The 15,719-nt window shown below is 38.6% G+C and overlaps 1 non-coding gene across 1 annotated transcript; it reads right to left on the bottom strand.

The window, feature by feature from the left end:
* Positions 1-15,137: 15,137 nt before the first annotated feature.
* TRNAN-GUU (transfer RNA asparagine (anticodon GUU)) lies at positions 15,138-15,211 on the bottom strand. Its single transcript has one exon. It is a non-coding gene; the product is annotated as a tRNA-Asn (tRNA).
* Positions 15,212-15,719: the final 508 nt, after the last annotated feature.

The following is a 15,719-nucleotide window of genomic DNA, read 5'->3' as shown; positions in this document are numbered from 1 at the left end:
ACTCGTCTCTTGAAATTTCTACTATATGAGGTTTTCAAACGGCTTATAAAAATCTGATCCCATATCTTATAAAATGATGTAGCAGTAGGAGACAGATACCAAATAACCTTTCCAATATTTCTCATTTGTTTTGTAAATAGAATAAGTCCCTAGTGAGACTTTTTAACCTAGTTATTGATTTATGGTCTCAAGACTATTTCATTAGGAAGCTTTCCTTCCCCTTTGGCTATCTATTTTTGGTCCAACAATCTAGGCCAAATACAAAGTTTCTTGAATAATTTCTGGAATAAAGACCATTGAAAAGTTTTTATAAATATACTCTGAGTTTAGAGCATTAAAATTATATTAAAAGCACAATCTAAAATGCGAAGTATGTTATTATATGCACCAATAAAATATATTTTATTTAAAATATAAATATACAGGTCTAAAGCCTCCACTCTGCATTATGGGCACATTTGTTCCATCTGAAGCATGAAATTTGATAAGTAACAAAATTTTTCCAGCTGTGGCCCCAATAAATATACTCTTTTGTTTAGTTTATCAGTCATCATTAACAAATATTAATTACCTATCGTATATAGTTCTTTTCCTCAAAAAGTTTATGATGTAGGGGGAAAAAGGATGAGATAAAATTATTGCTAGTTGCATATACTATGATTATTAGCATAGAAATTCTAAAATGGAATAGGAGAAAAGTTTTTTCAAAGTATTTTCTAAGTTCGGTGTACGACTTCTTTAATTCCTATAGGAATGCAAGATAACATATGAAAAGTATGTAATAACAGGAGGCATCACCCACAGAGCAACAAAGATGTACCTGTGAGCAAAAGCCCATTTCCTAGGCCAGGTCTGGTGGCTCACACCTTTAATCCTAGCACTCCAGGAGGCTGAGGCAGGTGGATTGCTCAAGGTCAGGAGTTTGGGACCAGCCTGAGCAAGAGTGAGATCCTGTCTCTACTAAAAAACAGAAAGAAATTAATTGGCCAACTAAAAATATATAGAAAAAAATTAGCCAGCCATGAAGGATGGCTTGAGCCTAAGAGTTTTAGGTTGCTGTGAGCCAGGCTGACACCATGGCACTCCAGCCTGGGCCTGTCACTTGCATGGGCTCCTAAGATTCAGGACTTTTAATTTGTGTTTGTAATTTTGCATTCTTTTCTTTTAAAAAATCTTCAAAATTGCATAAGCTATAGGCCCCACAAAACCTGATCTGACCCCGTGGGGAGTAAACAATATGTGATTTGCAGAAAACGAGTACAATACTTGGCCCAGCTATTTCAAAATGCTATAACTAGAGAGACATACCAGGTTCCTGGATGACATTTGCTACTATGAAAGTGTCAAGTCTCTTCGAGTTAAATTGAGCATTTCAGGCAAGCACAATAAATATTCCAACAATATTTAGAAAACTTAATAAAATTTTGGAAAAATCTGGGAAACATCTGGAAAAAAATAAGAGTCACTAAAACTTTTTTAGTAACATGATTAATTAAATGTGAGGTGCTAGGTTGGAGAGAAAATGGCTGTTTTTCTAGATACAAAACATATTATAAACCTTCAGTTATTTAAAAAATGTGGTACTGGTGAGGAATAGATATGCTGACCAAAACAGACTAGGACATGTAAAAAAATTAATAATGGAAAAAAGAGGCAAACTGAAGGCAGTAGGAAAGGGAGGAAGTGTTAAGAAAATGGTAACGGTACAACTGGTTAGATATTTGGGGTGAAAATTCATTTAGATCTTAATCTCACATCATTCATTCAAACTAAGTAAAGTAATGAAACATTTTTAAAGATCAAATTATAGAAATGTTACAAGAAAACAAATATTAATACTTATCAAATCCTACAGAGGAATATTTTTTAAAGCTTAGTAATAATGAAACAATTTAAAAATAACATATTAACAGAGCCAGCAATAAAAAAATTAAAAATATTTACACACCAAAAAAATCCATTGCCCAAATTAAAGGCAAGCAATACATGGGGATGAAATGCTCTCTGCAAATATACAAGGTTAATATTGGCCTTATGTAAAGAGCTCATACAAATCGATAGAAAAAAACACCAAGACACTGAGAGATTAATATGCAAAAAAGCAAGTACAGTCTGGCAGTTACTAGGAATGTTCAACATGGGGTTACCATCTGACCCGGTAACTGCACTCCTAGTTGTCTATCCAAAACAAATGAAAACATACGTCCACCCAAAAGCTTGTATAGGCATACATTGGAAATACTGCGGGTCCGGTTCCAGACCACTGCAATATAGCTGACATTGCAATAAAGTGAGTCACACAAATATTTCGCTTTTCCAATGCATATAAAAGTTATGTTTACACTATACTGTAGTATATAAAGTATGTGATTGTATTATGCCTAAATAACAATTTGCATACCTTAATTTGAAAATATTTTATTACTAAAAAATGCCAATGATCATCTGAGCCTGCAGTGAGTCGTAATCTTTTTGCTGGTGAGGGTCTTGCCTGCATGTTGACTGATCGGGGTGGTGGTTGCTAAAGGTTGGCTGCGGCAAGAATCCGGTTTCTTTGCTCATCCACAAGAAGCAACTCCTCCTCCATTCATGCTTCATCACGAGACTGCAGCAATTCAGTCACGTCTTCAGGCTCCGCTTCTAATCCTAGTTCTCTTGCTATTTCCAGCTCATCTGCAGTTACTCCCTCCACTGAAGTCTTAAAGCCCTCCAAGTCATCCATGATGGGTGGAATTAACTTCTAAACTCCTGTTCATGTTGATATTTTGACCTCCTCCCATGAATTACGGTTGTTCTTAATGGCATCTAGAATGGTGAATCCTTTCCAGAAGGCTTTCAATTTACTTTGCCCAGATCCACCAGAGGAATTGCTATCTAAGGCAGCATATAGCCTTACAAAATGTATTTTTTAAATAATGAGTCCCCAAAGTCAAAATGATGCCTCGAGCCACGGGCTGCAGAATGGATGTTATGTTAGCAGCCATGAAAGCAATATTCATCTCCTTGTACCTCTCCATCACAGCTCTTGGGTGACCAGGTGCATTGTCAATGAGCAGTGATATTTTGAAAGGAATCTTTTTTCCTAAGCAAGTCTCAACAGTGGGCTTAAAATATTCTGTAAACCATGCTGTAAACAGATGGGTTGCCATCCAGGATTTGATGTTCCATTCACAGGGCACACGCAGAGTAGATATAGCAGAATTCTAAGTGCTCTAGGATTTTCAGAGTGGTAAATGAGCACTGGCTTCAACTCTAAGTCAATACCTTCATTAGCTTGCATCTAACAAGCGAGTTAGCTGTCCTTCCAGGCTTTGAAGCCAGGCATTGACTTTTCCTCTACAGCTACGAAAGTCCTAAATGTCCAATGTTCTTCCAATAGAATAGGCTATTTTAACTACATGGAAAACCTGTTGTTTAGTGTAGCCACCTTCATCAATAGCTAGATCTTCTGAATAACTTGCTGCAACTTCTCCATCAGCACTGGCTGCTTCACCTTGCACTTTTATGTTATAGACACAGCCTCTTTCCTTAAATCTTGTGGATCAACCTCTGCTGGCTGGCTTCCAACTTTTCTTCTGCAGCTTCCTCACCTCTCTCAGCCTTCACAGAATTGGAGAGAGTTAGGGCCTTACTCTGGATTAGGCTTTGGCTTAAGGGAATGTTGTGGCTGGTTTGATCTTCTATCCAGACCACTCAAACTTTCTCCGTATGAGCAATAAGGCTGTTTCGCATTTTTATCATTTGTGTGCTTAATGGAGTAGCACTTTTATTAAATAATGTCCTTCAGGAACTTTTCCTTTGCATTCACGACTTGGCTAACTCTTTGGCACAAGAGGCTTAGCTTTCAGCCTATTTTGGCATTGGACTTGCCTTCCTCACTAAGCTCAATCATTTCAAGCTTTTGATTTAAAGTGAGAGACTTACAACTCTTCCTTTTGAACACTGGTCATTGTAATTAATGATTAATTGGCCTAATTAATGGTGATTAATTGGCCTAATTCCAGTATTACTGTATCTCAGAGAATAGGGAGGCCTGAAGAGAGAGACAGAGATGGGAGAATGGCTGGTCAGTGGAGTCAGAACACACACAACATTTATCAATTGAGTCACTACTTGAAAAACTTTTAAACTTCTCCTAAATAACTTTTAAGTCCAAAAGTGTTTTAAAAACTTAACATATATAAACTAAACATGTAACTTGAGAAAAGAAGAACAAAAACAGCAATGAATTAAGGAATACAGGAAGAAATAATAAACATAAAATGAATAATCATAATAATAAACACTAGGAGATTTATGTAGGGGATACTATGGCCCCTCACCCAGGCCTCCTTCAAGTGCAAGGCTGTTGCTGGGAGTATTTATTGGCTGCCCATGACTCATAGCTGAATCCACCCTCTGGAATTGTCCTTGGTCAAAGGAAGTTGCCCCATATAAGTTTAAGCCCCTTCTTCAATGACTGATGCAGGGATTTAGAGATGCAGCCCTCGTGCTTTGATCTGGTGCATCTCTGAAGGGCTATTCCAGCCTCAGTGCTCTTCAGCTGGGTGCCTGGCATCAGCCACATCGTAGTTCACCTCCTCCCTCTGCCCAAGACAGTTGCTTCCTTTGCTCCCTCAAGGGGGTTGTTTCTGAGAGCATGCCTCCATAGACTGCTGGTGCAAACCTCAGAGCCTCAGTTCCCAGGGCCACCTGACCTGCAGCAGCTGGTGCTCGAAATGGCCCTAGGAAGGTGGCTTTGAAATGATATTGGTGTGCTGGACCACCACTGGCCAGCAGGCATGGAGGGTCGCTGGTGGTGGATGGAACATAGGTAGCCCCGGGCGTGAGGAAGTGGCACAGTTTAATAACTATTAAAACATTCCCAGTGTGAACTGGGGTCGGATACTGGTGAAAGGGGATGTACTGGCAGGTGCAGTGTCTCTGGAGCTTGAGAGAAGGTAGTAATTGCAAGGATCTTAGAATTGGCTGTTGCTGAGGGCAATGACTGCCCTAGAGAAAGACAACGAAAGGCTGAGGCTCAAAATTACCAATTAAGGGTAAGCATGAAAGTCAGACAGCCTCTTTGGCACCGTATGGAGAGATTCTCATCTCCTATGAGTGGACACCAGAAAAGGCCAAGGATTAAGCCCAGGCCTCAATGAAAAGGGTAACAGAGCTTCAGATGAGGTCAAATGCTCGAGCTAGGCCAGGCTGCTGCCCAAGGGCTGGACCCATTGGGAACATGTTGGCCCCAATGCATAGGATGAGGACATCTTGAATTCCCACATTGTCCCCACACTCTGGGCTTGCAGAAGTGGCCCACTTCTCCCTGTCAAAGGCCTGCATTCCCTCCTTGTTTGAAGGTGATGCAGAGTGTTCTGCCTTGCAACACCACAGGCATTCCCATGAGACCCAGCTACCAGAGAAAAGTAGGGTCCCCTCCTCTCAGCCATCACAGAAAAAGTAGGGCTCCATCATAGCATGATCCAGCATGCTGAGGGAGAGAAGAGGTTACACCCCCAAAAGGAGCCAGCGCGCCAAGCTAACATGCACTAGCAGAAGCCAAGAGAAGATATTTGGGACTGATGCTGAGTATGTACAATAAACCTTCCCCCAGCCCTTTCCCCAAAGGGACATATGGCCATTTACTTGGGTACACTGGGGAAAGAGGAATTCCCAGACATTTCAAGGACTGTTGGACACAGGGTTTGAATTAACATCGACATCCAAGGACCCAAAGTGTCATTATTCCCCCCTCCGTTAGAGTGGGCACCTTCATAAGCCAGGTGTTAAACGAAGCCCTGGCTTCATGGATTACCTAGCAGCACTCAATACATAAATGCGTAACTGGAGTGGACACAGCATGGTAGCTGGCGGAAAGACCCACATTGGTTCTTTGGCATGTGGTGCTTGAGCTATCCTAGCAGGAAAGCCTGAGTGGAGGCTCTAAAAGTACCTCGTCCTACTTCAGCTTAGCTAGTAAATAAAAAACAATATCACATTGCAAGGAGAATGGCAGAGTTTACTGCCCCTTTGAAGATCCCAAGGATACAGTGGAGGTCCTCATCGTATCTTTGGCTAGCCTGACCTTCACAAAGACCAGCCGGATCCTGGAGGTTGGCATTGGACAACCACAATTTCTAGCAAGTAGTGGGTCCAGTCGTACCTGCAGTTGACATGACCTCAGGTCTATGGTGTTTTGAGGACCTTGAGTTTTCAGTTGTACTGGTCAAGCATTTTGTGGCATGACCTTCTATTGAAATTGACCTGATGTTTTCATTGTGAATAGCCTGGGATTGTGGATTTTCAGAAGACCACAGAAGTGAAGTGCGTCCTATCAAGGGTACACACTGTCAATGTCACTCATCACTGTTGACCTTGATCATCTGGATGAGGTAGTGTTTGTCAGGTTTCTCCACGTAAAGTTCCTCTTTCCACACTGAACTCTTTGGAAGGAAGTCACTATGAACAGCACACACTTAAGGAGTGGGGAGTTAAGCTTTTCTTCCTTGATAGCCCAACTTTCTTTTTAATTAAATATCCTTAAATCTGTTTCTGGGTTCTCAATTGTTTCCATTGGCCTATTTATCTATCCTTGCACCAATACCATGCTGTCTTATGTGATGAAGGGGAAAAATCTCCTCAATATAATCTTTAAAAAAATTTTTTTAATTGTGATATAAATATATAATACATACCATAAAATTTACCATCTTAGCCATTTTTAAGTGTGCAGTTCAGTAGTATTAGTACAATCACTTTGTAGTACAACCAATCTCCAGAACTCTTTGATATTACAAAACTAAAATGCTATACTTATTTAACAATAATTCTCCATTCCCTCTCCCCCAGTCCCTGGCAACTGTCATTCTACTTTCTGTCTCTATGAATTTGACCACTCTATGTACCTGATATAAGTAGAGTCACACAATATTTGTCTTTTTGCGACTGACATATGTCACTTAGCATGATGTCCTCAAGATTCATCCACATTATAGTGTATGTGAGAATTTCCCTCATTTTTGAGGCTGAATAACATTCCATGGTATGTATATATCACATTTTGTTTTTCCATTCATCATGTACCAAGTGTCAATGGGTGCTTGGGTTGATCTACCTTTTGGGTATTGTGAATAATGCTGCTATGAACCTGAGTATACAAATAGCTCTTCCAGACTCTGCTTTCAGTTCCTCTGGGCATGTGCTTAGAAGTGGAATTGCTGGATCATAGGATAATTCTATTTTTAATTTTTTGAGGAACTGCCAAGTTGTTTTCCACAGTGGCCGCACCATTTTATGTTCCCACCAACAGTGCACAAGGGTTCCAATTTCTCCATATCCTCATCAACGTTTGTTATTTTGTTTTTTGTTCTGTTTTGTTTACATAGTAACCATCTTAATGTACAGTGAGGTGGTATCTCATTGTAGTTTTTTGTTTTTGAGACAGATTCTCACTCCGTAGCCCCAGGTAGAGTACAGTATTGTCCTAGGTCACTGCAACTTCCATCTCCTGGGCTCAAGCAATCCTTCTGCCTCAGCCTCCTGAGTAGCTGAGACTATAGGCGTGCACCACAATGCCTGGCTAATTATTCTTTTTTGTAGAGACAGGATCTTGCTCTTGCTCAGGCTGGTCTCGAACTCCTGAGCTCAGGCAATCCTCCCACCTCAGTTTCTAGGATTACAGGCGTGAGATCCTGAGACTGGCCCTCATTATAGTTTTGATTTTCCCTAGCACTAATGATGTTGACCACTTTTTCATGTGCATAGTGGCCATTTGTATATCTTCTTTAGAGATAGGTCAGTTCAAATCCTTTTCCCATTTTTTTAATTGGGTTGATTAGTTTTTTTTGTTGTTGTTGTTCTTGAGTTGTAGAAGCTCCTTCTATATTCTAGATATTAACTTTTTATGAGATATATGATTTTTAAATAGTTTATCCTATTCTGTGAATTACCTTTTCACTTTGTTGATAGTATCCTCTGCACAGAAGTTTTAAATTTTAAAGTAGTCCAATTTATTTATTTTTTTATTTTGCTACCTATGCTTTTGGTGTCATATCCAAGAAATCATTGTCAAATCCAATGCCATAAAGCTTCTTCCCTGTTTACTATTATTAATTTTTCAGTTTTAGGTCTTACATTGAGGTCTTTGACTAATTGTGAGATACTTTTTGTGTAGGGTATAAAATAATGGTCCAACTTCATTCTTTGGCATGTGGATTTCCAGTTTTCCCTCATTAGTTGCTGAAAAATATGTCCTTTTTCTATTGGATGGTCTCAGCACCCTTGCTAAAAGTCATTTTATTATATATTTGAGGGTTTATTTCTGGGCTTTCTATTCTCCCTAATATAATTTGTGATGGTTAATTTTATGTATCAACTTGACTGAACCACAGGGTGCCCAGATATTTGGTTAAATACTTTCTGGGTTTGTCTGTGAGGGTGTTCCTGAATGAAAGTAACATTTGAATTGGTAGACGGAGTAAAGAAGGTTGCCTTCCCCGCTGTGGGTGGACCTCATCCAATCAGTTCAGATTCAGACTAGTACTAAACCATTGGCTCTCCTGGGTCTTCAGCTTGCCAACTGCAGTTCATGGACTTCTCCGCCTTCATAATCACATAAGCAAATTCCTTATAGTAAATATATATTGTTCTTGTTTCTCTAGAGAACCCAGACTATTATATAATTTTAAGAGAGGAAAGCAGTATTCAAAATTGTACATAGAGTATGAGTGCAGATATATTTTTATATTACAAAAAAGTTAGCAAATAATAGTAATATGTACTTATTACAGATAATTTGGAGAGAAAAGTATAAAAAAGAAAAAAATCCAATGATCTCATTTTGATATATTTCATTCATTATTCATCTCTAGAAAAAGTAAAAAAAAAAAAAAAAAAAAAAGCCAGGTATAGTGGTGCATGCCTATAGTCCCAGCTACTGAGGAAGCTAAGGCAGGAGGATTGCTTGAGCCCAGGAATTTAAGGTTGCAGAGAGCTACGATGACGCCACTGCACTCTAGCCCAGTGACAGTGTGAGAAACTGTCTCCGAAAGAAAAAAAAGAAATACTTATATAAGTATTTCAGTCTCATTACACCTATATAAGTAATTCAGTCTCATTACAAAATTCAGATCACACTTTTTGAGAAGTTATTTATCCAGCTTTTTGTACCTAATGCTACATTTTAACACTATCCAAAGGCATTGTTTTTGAAGAACATTGTATAAATGTCTCTGGAAATGTTTTTAGATGTTATTCCAATGTCTAAAGAATATACCACAATTTATTTCACTGTTTCCATTATTGTTTGATATTTAATCTTGTTGAAAGTTTATCACTATTGTAAATATTGTTGCAATAAACATCCCTGTAGTTAAACTTTTACAGATATTGATTATATAACCTTAGTCATATAATACTTTAATAATAACAATGAAGAATTTTGTTTGAAAAAAGAAAGTAAAACTTTGCACTATATTCATATACACTGATCTTTCTTGAATGTCTTTCCTCAGTGGTATTTCTGGACTTCCCACAACTTTAAACATAGCTTTTTTTTAAATACAGCCCTGGATTTCCCTTTATATTTATTTATAGCTTCAAAATGACAGGAAACTATTTGTTTTCCTCCAATAGAGGACTCTAGATTAAAATTCTTAAGATTTTAGGATATATTACTTGGGAAATTATTGAGTTCTCTTCTCTTACACGACCTTTTAATATCAAATCTCATCTTGGTTTTAAAATTTATTCTTTACTTTCAAAAATTAAAATTGAATTAATTTAAATGCCATAATCATTTCTAAAAGGTTGTCTTAATTTTATATTTTTTGATGGGTAGGTGTAGGAGCACTTTCTATTTGCTTACAGACAAAAATAAACACTTTAAATAAATAGCAAATTTTTCATAGTTTCTGCCTCAATAGCACAAATTTATTCTTACCAAGTTTATCATAGATGATTAGGTCATAAGTAAGTAGGCACGGAAAACTGATTTCTAATTTCCATTATTTCTTCTAATCTTCAACTGTAAGTACTCCTCTGACAGGGTGTTATAAATTGAATGTTTATGTCCCTCCAAAATTCATATGTTAAAGCCCTATTCCCCACTGCAATGAAATTTGGGGATGGGGCCTTGGGAGGTAATTAGGGTTACATGAGGTCATGAGCGTGAGGCCCTTATGATGGGATTAGTGCCTTTACAATAAGAAATATCAGAGAACTAGACATCCCTGCCCCAGATGCACGAGCAAAAAAGAGGTCATGCAAGCACACAGCAAGATAGCAGCCTCCTACAAATCAACAGAAGAGTCAATAGAATGAAACCTATCTTGCTGGCACCTTGATCTTGGACTTCCCAGCCCCCAGAACTGTGAGAAAGAAATGTCTGTTGTTTAAGTCACACAGTTTATGGTGTTTTATTATGGCAGCCTGAGCAGATTAAGACATAAGGTTTAGTAGTAAATTTATTTTTCAGTCCTGCCAACTTAAAATTCACATTTTAACCTAATAATCCATATTTTTCTGGTTTGAAAGTTATATTTTGGTGACTGGTAAAAGGACATGAGAGGGACTTCTGGGATGTTGATATTGTTTTATTCATTGATGTAGGTGCTGGTTACAAAGGTATATTAACTTTGTAAAAATGTATGCGGTTGGCCGGGCGCTGTGGCTCACGCCTGTAATCCTAGCTCTTGGGAGGCCGAGGCGGGCGGATTGCTCAAGGTCAGGAGTTCAAAACCAGCCTGAGCAAGAGCGAGACCTCGTCTCTACTATAAATAGAAAGAAATTAATTGGCCAACTGATATATATATAAAAAATTAGCCGGGCATGGTGGCGCATGCCTGTAGTCCCAGCTACTCGGGAGGCTGAGGCAGAAGGATCACTCAAGCCCAGGAGTTTGAGGTTGCTGTGAGCTAGGCTGACGCCACGGCACTCACTCTAGCCTGGGCAACAAAGTGAGACTCTGTCTCAAAAAAAAAAAAAAAAAAAAAAAAAAATGTATGCGGTTGTATTCTTAATGATTTGTGTACATTTCTATGTGAATTTATGCTTAATAAAGTTCCCTTTCTAATTATATTTCAATCAATAAAAATTTTAATGATTTTTATTAAAAATTTAGGTTATAAAAATACTGAAACTAGACCCCTATCTCTCACCATATACAAAGAAATCAAATAAAAATGGATTAAAGCCTTGAATCTAAGACCTGAAACTATGAAACTATTAGAAGAAAACTTTGGTCTGGACAAAGATTCCTTGTATAAGACCTCAAAAGTACAGACAACCAAAAAGCAAAAATAGACAATTGGGATTATATCAAGCTAAAAAGTTTCTATGCAGCAAAGGAAACAATCAAAAAAGTGAATAGACAACCCACAGAATGGGAGAAAATTTTTGCAAACTCTTCATCTGATAAGAGATTAATAATCAGAATATATAAGGAGCTCAAACAACTCAATAGAAAAAAATTGATTTTAAAATGGGCAAAAGGCCTGAACAGACATTTCTCAAAAGAAGACAAACAAATGTCCAGCCGGTATACGAAAAAATGTTCAACATCACTAATCATCAGAGAAATGTAAATCAAAACCACAATGCAATATTATCTCACCTCTGTTAAAATATCTTATATGAAAGAGACCGACAATAACAGGTGTTGGTGAGGATGTGGAGAAAGAGGAACCTTCACACACTGTTGGTGGTAATGTAAATTAATACAACCACCATGGGAAAAAGACTAAAAGTAGAACTTCCATATGATCCAGCAATTCTACTACTGAGTGTATATCTAACAGAAAGGAAATCAATATATCAAAGAAATAGATATCTGCACTCCTATGTGTATTGTAGCACTGTTCACAATAGCCAAAATGTGGAATCAACCTATGTCCCCATCAATGGATGAATGGATAAAGAAAATTATATATATATATATATATATATACACACATATATATATAATATTACTCAGCCATAAAAATGAATGAAGTCCTGTTATTTGCAGCAACATGGATCGAAATGAAGGCCATTATGTTAAGTGAAATGAACCAAGTACAGAAAGACAAATCTCACATGTTCATATCATATGTGGGAGCTAAAATAAAGTGGATCTCAAGAAAATATGGAGTAGATAGATGGTTACTAGAGGCCAGGGGATGGGAACAAGAGGGAAGGGGAGAGGGGGGGAGAATAGAAATGTATTTATTACCACTGATCTGTACACTTAACATGATAAAGATGGTAAATTATATATGTATACTTTACCTCAATAAAAAAGTTACAAATAAATAACTTAAGATTTAAGTATTTAGATTGATTTACAGATATAGTTTATTCTCACCTTATTCCTGTAAATTCAACATCTATTCCCAATGCATAAAATCATAAGATACACTGACACCACCAAAAGAGATCAATGTGAAGCACTTTAAATCAAATAATGCAGTTGACAAAATTAACATTCTTAATTACTCAAAATGTTTCAACTTCTTAAACTATTGTCTAATTAAATGTAATATAGCTTATTCTACTACCAATTTATCCCTGTTGTGTCACTTGTAGCTTTGAGTTGAAGAACATTTTAGGCCTTGTGTCCATAGAAAGTCAGAGAAATAAAGTTCAAGTTCATATTTGCATTATTCATTACCAATTTTTATGCATGCATAAACAAGGCAGGTAAGTATCTTCAGGCTTTTTTTCCTAAACTTTGCATCATGTGACATCAGACACAAGTGCTGGACATGAAAACCAGATATTAACTTTGGGGTTTCCTCCCAACTTCCATTGTGATCTAAAGGTACACTTGCATTATAAAAATATTTTAAATGGATGATTTTTCTGTAACTTTTCTGACAGATCTTTGATTTTCACCTATTGATTACCTATTTTGTCCTTTCCCAAATTATATGAATATTACATCCTCTAATGAGTTTTTAAACTGTAGCAATTGGTTCATCCTTTTACATTACTTCAGTGAGTTCCCCTCTGATTTTATATATGCAGCTTAAGTATATAAAGGTTTATTAGCAATAGCAGGAACATATTACATATTTACATATTCGGATACACAACATAATTAAATGCTATATAGACTTTAATTAATGCTCTAAATGATCTTGACATATATCTGGGCTTGGTTGGCATTATGGATCTAAGAAATTAATGACAAAATGATTCTCCCCAGAAATGGTATTTATTACAATATCTACAACCAATACACATTAATACACATGTGTCTATTCTCATTTAATTCTTCTTTATTTTCTGGCTTCTAAATCCTATTAATCCCCCAAACAGAAAGAAATGGAATATAATTAGAAATTTGGGATCGAATTTAAAAACTGACACCTGGGCACCTATAAGTGCAAACCCTGGTAATATTTCACAAAAGTGTCCTGAAATAGAGGTCTACATGGATGCCCCAACTCCCAAACACCAACTTGGGGTCAAAGAACCCCTAGACTCTAGACTAACTCCCCAGTGTTTGAACCTACTCTATTTCTTTTCCAGATTTTGTCTGCCTCTATCTCTCATCTTGCCTTCTCTACCTAAATGTATCAAATTGTTTCCCAAAGACACATTTGCCAGGAAGATTTCATGTTATAGCACAGTTTTCATTTGAATAAAATGTAGCAGCACAAAAAAATCAGTACTTGAACAATGCCCTTTAGCATTCCATGAATGTTATGTTGTGGGGTGGTTTTTTTTGGTTATTGTTTAACCCCTTTCACAAGATTTGGAGCAAAATATTAGTAAAACTTCATAAAAACTAATTAAAACCTCACTTTTGGTTTTAAATTAACTCATTAATTGAGTAGCTGTATTTTAAGGGAGAGAACTTCCAGACAGGCAGAACAGCAGTGTGGAGCTCTGGGTTTGGGCCGGAGTACCTAAGTTGCAAACTATTAATGACTGCAACTTCAGGCAAATTACTCAGCCGTGCTGAGTTGCCTCATCTGTGCAGGAACCGGGGCTGGACAGGTTGTGAGGATTAGGTACATTAATGCATGAGAGCATTTAAACAGTGCCTGCAAATGGTCAGCACTCCAAAAATGTTAGCCTTTATTAATATGTTGACTGAGGGAAAAATATTTTTTAAAAAGAGTATAAAACTATATATTTGCAGGAATAAGGCACAACGGTTCTTATCCTTTTCTTCCAAACTGTCTTTCAAATTTCTGTAATTTATACCCAAGACAATAATTATTACGATGAAACTATGATTACTTCTCAAAGGCAGTGCATGTTTAGAGAATCTAGTCTAATACAAGGGAACTATTGAGATGCATTGCATTTTGTGAAATCAAGGGTAACAGACGTATAGAATGTTGAAGCAAAAATATGGTAGCAGCTTCACTTTTAATTTTTCTCATATTTTTTTTTTTAAGTTTAACAATCACACTGTTATAAAGTAGGTTTTCTGCATCGATGGGAAAATTTGCAGCAGCACAGATTCCATTCTCCACAAAATTCTAGCACTTTAGTAAAAAGAAGTAAAATATTACGTATGAAAACTCTTACGAGGATGTCCACGCGAGAGGTTTAACACGACAACAATTATTCCTGAATTGATTAACAGCAGGAACGATTCGTGTTAAGTCGCAGACGGAGGATGTGTTTACACTGACGGGCAACAGACAAAAGAGGGGCTCACGCTTCAACCAAACGACAGTTTTAAAGCAGTTTGCAGCTTGAACTTGACACTGTTAAAATAACCCCGCGGCCCTGTGGGGTTTCAGGGGTCCCGAAGCCGAGCCCGCCGGGGCGCGTCCTCGCGCGCACGAGCCTCCGGGGACTGCCAGAGCCGGGCGGCGGGCGCGCGCGCGCGCGGGGGGGTAACGGGCACGCGCAGCCTCCGCGCGCCCCCGGCGCTCGCCGCCCCGCCCGCTCGGCAGCCGGGCGAGGCCGAGCCGGTGCACCGGTCCCGGGGCGCGGCGGGCAGCCCTCACCCGGCGCGGGGAGACGGGCCGGCTGGTAGGAGCGACCCCCAGCACCGCCGAAAGCCCAAGAGCCACCCGCCGGTGGGCCGCGCGACGTGAAAGTCGCCGGTTTCTCTGCTCGGGTCCTCGTACCATCCACCCCAGCTTAGCCCGGAGGCCTCGACTGTGCGATTTGTGCAAAACTACCCGACCTGCAGCTCATAAAACGAGCTGCGTCCCTGGGTGGGCTCGAACCACCAACCTTTCGGTTAACAGCCGAACGCGCTAACCGATTGCGCCACAGAGACTCTGATGCCATGGGCTGCCTCAGCCATTGCTTTTATGAGGAATAGTAAAGGCAGCGTGTAGCTGTTATTCTACTTTCGACTTCCCGATTCATCTTATTGGAATCCAAATGTTTCGCTTAACATTTCCAGCCCTCTTAATTTTATTCTCCACCTTTTAAAAATATTGGAAAATGACAACAAGATCGTGCAGGATTACAGATTGCAGCGTGTATTAAAGTACTGTTGTTCTTCCCTCCCCACCCCCCAGCTCCCGTTTGGAGCGCTGTGTTTCAGGAAAATAACTATCTGATTAGTCTCCTCTTTCAGGGAAATAAAAAGTTTCATCTCGTGAGTTGAGAGACTTTCCTTTTGTTTCGAAGTGATTTTCCAGTGCTTTGCTCCCTAATCTGCACGGTACGCATGTGTGGCATTTCCAAGGTCACCTGAATCGCATGTCTTTTGCATTCTTTATATGTATTTTCGGGTGTTAGTAAATGCACGTGTGCAACCCCTATTTGTGTTGCTGCTA

Source organism: Microcebus murinus, chromosome 25 (assembly GCF_040939455.1).
Source record: "Microcebus murinus isolate Inina chromosome 25, M.murinus_Inina_mat1.0, whole genome shotgun sequence".
NCBI lineage: Eukaryota > Metazoa > Chordata > Mammalia > Primates > Cheirogaleidae > Microcebus > Microcebus murinus.
Note: the sequence above shows the minus strand (reverse complement) of the source record. Positions and strands in the feature narration are given on the sequence as shown.